The following is an 11,390-nucleotide window of genomic DNA, read 5'->3' on the forward strand; positions in this document are numbered from 1 at the left end:
CCTCCCGAGGTTAAAGCTCGTTGTCTGTGCTAGGAGATGCGTAAATACTGGTCAAAACCGCGACTTTAAAGCTTTGTGATTACTGCAAACGGGGGCCGGGACCACAGTGAAGAGTTGTGGGGTGTGTTTCCATGCCTTCTGCTGCTCAGAGCACCTAACGATGTGATGATATCCATAGTTAGTTTACACTTGAAAACATGGTAAAGACAGATGCAGGAGCTGTAGCTCTGTTCATTTGCTCTTTACTTCTCTCTTTACACTCTGGCAAAGATAATCAATTCCTGCTCTTTCACATTCTTGACAGCTTAGAAGAACCATCAGAACCTGGAAATGCCCAGGGAGAGACACCAAGGAAGTGTTTTGGTAGCCTGCTCCCTGCAGGAGTCTGCACTTGCTGAGGGCCCCAAACACATGGAATTCTACCTGTGAGGGCGTTGGGATCACTGTTGTGGAAGAGGAAAACTTAAATTTAGATAAGTAAGTATGGAAGAAGGTAAGTATGGAAACTTACATTTAGGTAAGTACAGTTCTTTCTGGGTAAGTGGGGGATTGAAGCTCCCCTCAGCAGGAGAAGAGAACTGAACTCAGGCTGTTAAAAGTCCTGGACAAGAGCTTTCTGATCAAACTGTTGGCCCACGGGCCCATGTATTTAACAGGAAGGGATGCACTACAACCATGGCAGATGACTGTTTTAAAGGCTGGTGCGAGGCACCGCACCAGTGGTGGAGCTTGGTGCTGTCACTGTGTCCTGGACTTGCTTTTGGAGCTTCTGATGGATGTGGTGCATGGGCAGGCAAATGAACATTGATCCATCCTGGGATTCCAGCTGGACTTAGAAATGGCTTGGCCTGTTCTGTACCGAGGCACTTCTGGGACTCAACATAGTGAACTTTAAAGTAAAAACCTGTGATGAGCTCAGATGCGATTGTAGATGGGAGGAAAGTGTTTCAGAGCCATGTTTTTAGTCTGCTTTGTAAGCTCTGTTTTATCCCACTAATGGTCTTTATTGGATCTGGCATAGATCTGACAGACTTGGAGACTGGATCTTTCAGTTTACCTATAAAACCCACGGTACCTGAGCAGCAGTCTCCCTCCCAAGCTGTGCCATCCTGACCTCAAGGCAGAACTTCCATTTAGTTCCCATTACACATCTTTGAGGTTTTCTTTCCCATGAAAGCAATAGCGCTTGCCTGTGGCTGGAGAGAAGGAAAACGGCTAGGAATTAGGAACTGGGTAGAAATTTCAGGCTCTGAAATTACCAATTCCCTTCATTTTCAATCCTTTACAGCAGTTTACTGTATCAAGCTTCAGTTTCCTTCAATGTGATTGTAAAGCATCATCAATAGGACAGTCAAAGATCTCCAGACAACTTCTAAGCCATTCTGCCCCTTGATGTGAAACAGCTGTTACACTATCAATATAGCTGAGCTGGAACACTATGAATTTCACCCTTCTTTTGCTTTGAGATAGTTGACGTGTTGCCATTTCTTCCTGACTTAAAACCAGAGGGTTCAACTGTGATGCTGTAAACTTACACCTAGCGTCTCTTCCAGGAGAAAAATGCTCTCTTGCTGGCAGTGAGTTAAACAGAGGGCAAATCCATATGGATCAAAGGAAATTGTATTATGTAAGACCAGGCACAGAGGGTAGTGTACTTGTGTTCTCCTCCCATAATAGGTACCAGAGAGATTAAGAAAAATCAAGCGAACTCTGTTTTCAGTATCTACAAGCAATTACAAACTTTTTTTTTGATACCTTGGCACGGTGACTAGGAAAAACAGAGATAACATACAGGGAACTTCTCTCCTGCCGGTGGATTAGGTCCAAGTCAGTTTTCAGTGCCTGAAAAATCCTGCTCTTTGCCTTGCATGTCCCTCTCAGTTCTTCCTGTGAGTAATCATGAATCCTTTTTGAAGATTTGAGGCAAGAGGCTGTTTTTCCCTCCCTCCTTGGTGGGGTGCAGTTGTGGGATGCTGAACGGCAGTCAGATTCCAGGGGGAGGAAACAATGGATAAAATGAAAAGGGTGGGCCTTAAGTAGATAGCGCAGGGCAGTTTATGAATGCCTGATGCTGGCTGCTGTTACTAATAGCTTGTCCATCACGCCGTCTTTCTGCAGTATTTTTTAATTTGAGAACCCGAGGTTGCTTTACAGCAGGGAGTTTTATTAAGTCCATTTTAGGGATGGGAAAATGGAGTCAAAGGGAAACCAGGCAGAAAAGTTTTAGCAGATTCCAGGTAAATGTTCAAGGCTCTGACGGCCCTTTGCCCTTGCTGTTAGGGACAACAGCTTCTGCTCAGGCATATTCCTGCTTTTGGTAGCAAACTGCATGTAGCTTGACATAGAGAAGCAAACCTTTATCCATTTGCAACTGCTGTAGCTTAGGGCTACATTTGCTGGGAAAGCTAGGATGTTATATACCAGTAATGGATACTACCTGGAACAGGAAAGAGTGTCATCTCCCACCTCGTTTTTCTTTTTGTGAGATCTGCTGTGTCCATTAGCATTTTTCACATGTTGTAACTAGAGCCGTGCTTCGGCCTTCACCTTGGAAACCACAGCTGCTGCTTCAGTGGCAAGTAATACGTGCACACTGGGGTAGTTTGCCTGTGGGCAGTACAACGTCCTTCACATCAGAGAAGAACCAGAGCATCATCAAGGTTCAAAAAGACCTTCAAGATCATCAAGTCCAACTGTCACAGCTCCGGCAGTTCCCACTTAGCAAAATAATAATAATAATCCATTCTCTCCAGAGAATGGAGTTGCGTACAGCACACTAACGTAGGCAATAAAAACAGCAGCAATGCAGATAAAGTGAGCTATGTTCCTCCATGAGATGTCTATATAAATGCAGTTTAGAAAGGCAATCAAAGAGGATTCACTTAATAGGGGACACGGAGAACCCCAGGTGATTGTATGTAACTATTTCTCTCGACAGTCCAACTGTAATTACAGGTCTTACACCCCCTGCTGGCTCATCTCCTGCCTTTAATGAGATCACTTTAAGAGATAAGGCTGTGACTCTATTAAAACAAGAAAACAATATCTAACTATAGGGTGAGCAAAGATCAAGATCCACTACAGCCAGTCAGGCTTGGCTAAGTTTCTTCATGTGCTTTTTTCCCTCCCTCTGGCTGATGGATTCAACATTTTGCATTTTTGACAGTGCTTTGCATTTTTCTGAAGCCTTTCAACTAAGTCATTCAAATGCTGTTTGCAAAAACATGACCAAGAGTTCTTAAAGTCCCTTTGAAAGTCAGGCTTCCATCCTTCGCCATTGCACAGGAATGGTACTACCTTCATTCAGAGCCACAGCATCGTGGGTTGCGGAGGCAAAGGGCAGAAATATCAAACATTCCAGTCATTTTGAGTGCCTCAGTGTTACGCTTACATAAAATTCCTAGGCACTTGGTACTTCCGTAGGTGGGAACTTAGTTGCTCAGCCTTTCTCAATAGTAAGTTGAAAGTGTGGTGGAGTTGTTTTGTTTTTGTTTTCTGCTTTACTGAGGAGGTGGCGGAGGCTTGCCATAGTCATGCAACAAATCAGGTCAAAGTCTGGAATTTAGGAGAGCTGGTGTCCTATCTAATTGCTCGATGAAGGGCTTTTAATGCTGGTTCACAACACCCCAAAGATGACTAGTAGGGGGATGCTGGGAGAGCAAGAAAAGCAAACCCATTGACAGTACATTCAAATATGCCATTCAAGGATTTGCACTTCTCCAGAAAAAAGAAATGTTTAGGAATCCACAAATAAAATGATTTAAAACTTGGGATCTAGGAGTTCTAGAGCCATTTAAAGCTATAACCTCCTAGTGATTCCTTTTTTATAATTAAAAAAATCCACACCATAATCTATCATTCCATTTTTAGTTACTGACACTGTTTTTAATTCACCCTTCTTTGCCAGTTAGCTATCTGGGAGATAAAGCAGCTTTGTAATCCCCAGACTCCCTGGAACCACACTTTATATCTGTCCACGGTCTTCTGTGCACTTTGCGGTTCCAAAGCAGATAAACCAAGTGCCACCTAACTCACTGCTTCTCTGCAAATTTTTGAGCATTAGTGGCTCTGTGGGCATAATTGGAAGAGCATATGATAGAGCTACAAATGTCTTAATGTGCTCTTTTCTTTTTTTTTTTTCTTTTTTTTTCCCTTCCCATTTGATAACTTCCTTTTAGAAATTTGCATTAGGAAAATGTGACATTTTCAAAGAGAAACACCACGAGGTCAGGATGTGCCAAAGTCCAGCCTCTGGTCTTTCCACCCGTCTGCACACACTCTGTGGTGCAGTCCTCAGTTACAACAGGCTGCTGCATTCAGCGTTTCAGGTGAAATGCTGCCTGACAAATAAGAGGGAGCAAGCTTCTGTAGACCAAGGCCTCATTGTTCTGATCTCTGCCAAATTCATTTTATCCACTCCATTTTGTTCCCCAAAAGGTTTGCCCCATTAATACCTATCCTTTACTTTGTATGCTCAGTTTACAAGCATTAAGTCAAATCTGATCAAGAATTAAATGCTTGGCCCTGAGTTCTGTGAAATCCTGGACCATTTGCTGAACATGACACAGCCAGTGCGATCCCTGAGACCGCGGGAAGGATTGGATGGAGTCGCATAAGGAGGAGGAGATGGTGCCAATTCAAAGGCAGCTCACTTGTTACTACATCAGAAATTGCAGTTCTACATTTTAATGTTACTATCTGTAACGGTCTTCGCTTTGGCACTTGCATGCCACCTTAATGCTTCTTTTTACAAAATTAATGTTCTGAGATTGAAAGCACTCTCTTGTAGGACACTGGGAGGCGTTAAGGAGAGGAAAGCAAGCTGATGGAGATCCTCCTGGCTGGGACCTGGCTATGGCTGCGCCTTAGCTACCCCTGGAGACCAAGGTCTGTACAGAGCTCACCGCCTTGCCTGTTGACTGAGTGCCAAGCAAGGATGACAGCAGGATCCTGAGACCTGCCTGGTGGTGCTCTGATGGAGCTCACTGTCTTGATCATACCATCTGATACCTGATCTGGCCTACAGGTGCCGTGCCTCACTCCCCCACGTTACACACCCAATAGGGCCCCTAAAGCTGGGTGTTCTTGGCAGTAAAAGAGAGGACATGGCTGAAACTTGTTGAAATAGCCTGAATGTGCTGAGTTTCTAGGCTAGCTACATAAGCCATCTAATTGACAGGGCACTTGGGGAAGACTGAGAATATTCTTCCCAGCACAATGAGGATGGATTTTCTGGAGGTGGCTGGTTCTGTTCCCGTAGAGATGATTACTTTAATACAATAAAAAATGAACAATATGAGTTTGGGCACCTACAGCCCTAAATAGCCGCGTCTTTAAATTTCATTTAAGTCTGCATCCATCAATAAAATATTTGATATTTTTTCACTAGACAACTGAGTTCTGCACAAGATGTTCAGTCTGGCCCTGGTTCATCAAAACACTTAAGTGCTTTGCTGAATCAGGGACTTGATTCTCATTAAATCAGGCACTTTATGCAAGGAAGCAGAGAGCATGCTGCAACCTTACCTCACTGTGTGGTCTCTCTTGGCAATTGCTGTGCACAGTAATAGGTTATGGATTAGGACCCTCATCTTAAGGCCCAGACTCTCTCCAGATCTTCCACCAGACACATTTTCAGTTGGTATTTATCGAACTGGCGTGGGAGTGCTTGAGCGTCAGGAGTGAACTAGTTGTTGGTTAGGGATGGCACTGAAATAAGTTTCCCTGAACCAATGAAATTCTTCTATACAGCCTCAGGCTTATAGAGAAAAGATTGAAAGTGCTGGGGTCTGAAAGGGAGTCAAGCACTGTGCAAGTTCACTTTTGGGGTAATCCAGTCCCCATGAAGGTTTTAGCAAAAAGTTACAAAACCAGATAATCTGCTAAGACAAACGCTACAGAGCGGACGGTCTAGTAGCTCCTCTCTTTCGTTGTCTGAAAACTTTTTGGGAGTTTTTCTTTGGGATCGGCTCTCACAACAGGTCTACACAAACAGCAGTGCCAGCACAAGGCAGCATTGCCTTAAACTGGCATTGCCACTACAGCTTGGAAGCCAAGAGTCCCCAGATTTGTTGGTAATAATGTATAGCCCCTATACAGATCCCAGAGCTTATCATACCCATATGATTCACAGCTGTTTGGAAAAGCATTCTGCACAACTGCAGATGGTAAGGAAGTGCTCATGTCGCCATTACTGGACTGAGGCACAGGGATAGGAATTCAAGGTGCTCCTGGGGTCCTGCAGAAGTGACAAGACTAGGAAAAACTCCAGTCCCACTGCATTTGGGACAGTCTGAGGATGGTCCAGATCCCTGATGCTCAGCAGTACTCCTGACTCATGCAGTTTGCATGCAAAAAAATTGTCTCCTTTGCTGGGGGTGTGCAAGATGTCTTGGAAAGAGCAAGGATGTCAGCTATACCAGCCACAGCCAGGTAAGCCAGTGGCCAGGAGGTGCAGCCCCACAGTAGTTCTCCTAAACCGCATTTACGCAGTGAGTTTTGTGCCCTGGGAAATACGAAGCACATACACACGATTGGTGTTTATATGTGGAGCGATTTCAGGGCAGTGTAACCAGTGGGAAATATGAGGATTATAAAAAGGTTTTGAAACAGACAAGATATCTCCATAAAATCCTCCACTGCCTTAAGTGGAAAGCCAACAGAAATAAGCTCCGACAACAAGCACAATTCATTCCAGCTCTTGTGGCAGGGAAATAAGACAAGAGAACTGCCAGAACAGTGGGTTGCAGTTCATCTCGGGAGTACATCAGGATCATTATAGCCCTGAGATGAGCAGTTGCCCTTAATAAGAAAAGCATACTCAGCAGCAAAATTGTTCTGTGCAGATGGGTGATAGCCCAAAGGTAACTTGTGTTCCCAGAGCAACTCGGATAGATATGGGTAAGCAAAATGCTGACCAGCTGTAGGCTTTCATTTTAAGTTTATGAGTCCTTCTCATCTGTAAGACAATTTTAAAACCAACCTTTTAGCACTGATCACTTGTTCTGGGACAGAAGAGCTGCCTGTCAACACTCTGTAATTTTACCCTACAGGAAAAAATAAGAAAATTAATTACAGTAAGAGAATTGATGAGAGAGAGAGAGAACTCAGATGACAGACATGGCTAACATGGTTGCTGACTTTCAAACACACAAAAAATAATTTTGTATATGTGTGTTCAGAATGCAAGAAAATGCAGACTTGGAAGTCATCAAGATCTTGAGTATGGTTCCTCTGCCCATTGAAGTACAGCAACTCTTTAAAGTAGGTACTTAGAAATCCATTCAGTCCTTTGTCACAGAGAGCCCAGCCTAACTCCCTCTCCTAACTTCAGCAAACCTTGCAAAGAAAAGGTTTGACTGGGCGCTGATGCATGACATACCCAGGGGAGGCTGTCTGGATGTTGTCCCCCCTGTGTGAGCCCAGCCCCTGGCCAGGGCAGCAGGCAGCTCACCATCCTTCCAAAACTTAACGCAGAGCAGCAGTGGCCCTGAATCAAAAGGGGCAGGGACCCGTGTTGTTTCATCCAGGCGTGCAAATCCCACAGTCCTGGTTGCGAGGGCAGAGGCAGCCACCAAGAAAGGTTCTGGGGAGATTACTGCTCCACGTCCTTTCTTGCCTATCAGGAGATGCCCACCTCCACCCCATCGTACCAGGCAGGATATTGTGTGGCCGTCACACTTCTGGCTGCCTGAGATAAGAGCTGGGCAGAGGCTCTGCCTGAGTGACAACATCCAGATTAGGAAAAAGAGGTCCCACATGCAGAACCCCATCATGCCATTATCTACATTGTGCAAGAGGGAGGGAGGGAAAAAAGAGAGACATCACAGGGAAGCAAGGGTTGGATCTATATTATTGCTATGCTCACTAGAGAGCAACCAACCTCTCCAAAGAGCAATTGGTTCCACCAACACCAGCCCCTGAACCAGGGTGAGAGGAATCACATGGAAATCCTCATGTTTCTCCACTAACTTTGACCCAATTCAAAAATCTGAACTTTTTGGCAAGCTAAAGTTCACCAGGATACCGATGGTTCCTTTTAATGTATTTCTGGGAGCATCTGCTTTTGGGCAAATGCAGCTTTACATGCATGCAACACATACTTTTACTAGTCCATAATGCTGGTTTAGCAGCACTGGAAATTATGGTAAATCTGCTGACTTGTACTTTTGGATTTTTCCCTGATGGAGCGAGGTTATCTCCTGCTGGGCTCTGCTCTGGGTGCTTTCCTGTTGCCCTCTTTGTTCTTTCTCCCAGGCTGCTGAAAACAGCAGCGTTCCCTTGGGCTGTAGCATGTACATCTAGCACTCCAAGATGCAATTACAGTGGAGACTGTGGATCAGGGGAGCAGCCCAGAGGAGAAAGCACACATCCCGGGAGAAAGTTCTTTGCTCCTTGAATGACATCGCTCTCTCAAGGCCCACAGGTATCTGCCAGGTACATTCCTTACCAGCAGCCCAGCTCCCTATTCCCCACTGTGGTTTGTTTTTTTTGATTATGTAGTGTTTAGATAGGTTAAGACTTCAGCTTGCCGGCACAGAGCTATTGTCTGCACGGACACGTCCTCAAGAAACAATGCAGAGAGCCCATTATGGTTTGTGATAGACCTGAGCTGTATAATTGAGATCCACCCTTAAGCCTCAAGATGTTCTGATCTAATGCTCAAATCCATCAGTCTCTTCTCTTGCAGATAAAAGCAAAAAATCACCAGTCACAGCATTTCCAGAGCCAAATTCTCCCAGTTTTAAAAAGTCTGAGGATTTTATTTTGGCTCAGTGTAAGAGTTCAGTTCCTGTTCAGCGTATCACTGTTCAGGAGGAGAGCTGGATGGGCTAGCTGTTTCAAGCCTGGTCTGTAGTTACATTGAAAGTACTTTGTGGGGAGAGGCTAATCATGAGTTTAGTAAATACCTGGGAAAATTCATTGTAAGATAAGTCAGTAAAAGTCTTTTTTTGGTGCCAGAATACCAATTATTGTTAAGGCACTTTTCTTGTTTTTTTTTTTTTTTTTTTTTTTTTTGGCAGATAAGTTGAAATTTCCGTAATGGCAAAAACCTTAATGCAAATACTGTTGAATCCACTTATAAGTGTTTTTGCCAATATGTGGTCCTTTTTTTTTTTTTTCATTTATCAAGATCAGCTAAACCAACAAAATTCTTCTGAGAGAGTAAAAGCAGTACTCCCACAAAGAAGGTTTGCTAGGATAGCTCTTTTGGAATACTTACACTTGGAAATTTTAAGAATAAGACCGTGCTGAGGTTAAAAAAATAAATAAAAATAAATCTATATATCCATATAGATTGTGCAAAGAGCTAGTGATGAGAACAGCTTAAAAGTGAGTCTTCTCCAAGCTGTCCCAATGGGAAGATGAGCAAACTTTGCTTTGCTTCCAGTTCCTACATAAACAGTGAGAGCTTCCTCTGTTATTTATGCCCCGGTGAGTAGGAAGACAGGAATAACAAACACCAGCCTTGTCTCATTCTTCTCAGCTTATTACCCTTACAGTGCGCACACAAACCTCTCCAAGGGCATTGCCAAGCTCACCAGACTGCTTCCCCGAGGTATGTTCTGGAGAGCTAAATGCACGTCACGCCCATTCAGCCCTCTTTTCATGCATCTCCAGGCAAGGGCACGGACCGCCCATAAAAAACATGCAAATGATTCTCTAGGCATTGTACAGACATGTAAAATAAACTATTTCCTTGCCCTGAGGAAGTCACTGGCAATGAAGAGGAGACTCAGAAAAGACTGAGGAAGAAGTGGAGGGGGTTGGCTGCTCTCAAGCTGAAATAAGCGTGTGGGGAGTAAGCAGGGTGAGGAAGGAGGCATAATGGTCATGCCTGCCGACATAACTGGGAGGTGGGGCAGAATTCCCCTCCTGGCTCAGCTCAGCCTAAGCAGATCAGTTGTGGTGGCCCTTTCCTCTTCCTTCATTTTTGGGGTGACATTTTCCAGTTGTACTTGCAAACTTAAAATGCAGCTGTCTCAAAGGCTTCCTGGTGCAAGCGGAGTGTGGTGAGCAAAACGCCGGCGTTACTAAACTGGAGCGGTACCTCTCCTTCCACAGAACCACAGCGGAGGAAGCAGAAGGTTTTGCAAACCTCATCAGCTAGTCCTATGGGAAGTCACGAGACCAGCTCTCGTCAAACCAAAGCATGCTGAATGCTTAAACAACAAATTCAGATGTTGATTAACAGGAAAAAGCCTTTTAATCTATATTGGTCAATCAAGTTCAAAAGGGAGGTTTATTGTTGCAAGTGTATATACTATAAATAAGGGGGTTATTTGATGTTCTGAGCGTTGCACAACAGGCTGTTTTATATGATCTTTCAAGAAATGGTTTTCACATGAGCTAGGTGGGTGGTTCTCTGAGGTGTTGGATTTCATGAATATGCCGAGGCTTTGGGGAGAGCTTCCACCCTAAGAAGATGAATCTGTTGCGTTGGCTTTCTGCCTCTCCCAGGTGACTGAGAATGGAGTGATAGAAGGACAAAACCCTCTTTGAGAAGACAAAGGAAAGAGACTTGTTTGGGTGAAGGAGGAGGGGAGATTTGTTTACTGCTCTTCCAAAAGAGTCCACTCTGCCTTTGAGTTTTGGAAATACTTTTTGTCCATGTTGTCAACACAGGCAGCATTGCACCAGGAACCTGACAGATCCTAGCACTGCTTCTAGAGTCTCCTATAACAAAACACAGATGCTTTCATGGGCTGTCACCACCTGGCAATCCTGAAATCAGCTTCTAAGGGGATGAGAAAAAAAAAAAAAAAAAAAAAAAACACAGCAGAACAAGCTAGTGCATGACGGGACACCAAAGCAGGGTGACATGAAGCCACTGTAGCAAACTGGAGTGCAGTGAAAAGGTAGCAGCACCCACGCATCTGTACATCTTCAGGACCTCAGGGCAAAAGTGGGTGCTCCACCTCCCATAGTTATCTTTTCAAATTTCTGCCCTGCTGTCATGCCATGTGGAGCCCCATTCCCTCTGCTCTGGATGAGTGCAGCAGATTACAAGTCTCTTGTAGACACAAGAGCAAATGTACTACTCAGGGAAGGCTGGGACAAAAAACATCTGTGCAGCTGGATGCAGCTCTCACCTATGGCTCCTGCTGGCAAATAGTACCTGTGCCTCTGGTGATGCATGATTTTTGTTTGTTTGATGTGGCTGGGGCAGGAAAGCCAAGATCCTTGCTGCCAGTCTACCCAGGTTAATGAGTATGAACTGGGTCATTGCCACTATAAAGGGGAATACCTTAAAGAAAGATTGTAGTGTAATAAAAAGGTAACCCAAGTACTGAAGTACTGCATCTAAGTGCTGAGCACTGGGCAGCTGAGATCTTACTCTTGCAAGAGTTTTACACCAGTTTAACTATGAGAATAGACTTCTGCCCTAA

The sequence above is a fragment of the Oxyura jamaicensis genome, chromosome 1, assembly GCF_011077185.1.
Source record: "Oxyura jamaicensis isolate SHBP4307 breed ruddy duck chromosome 1, BPBGC_Ojam_1.0, whole genome shotgun sequence".
NCBI lineage: Eukaryota > Metazoa > Chordata > Aves > Anseriformes > Anatidae > Oxyura > Oxyura jamaicensis.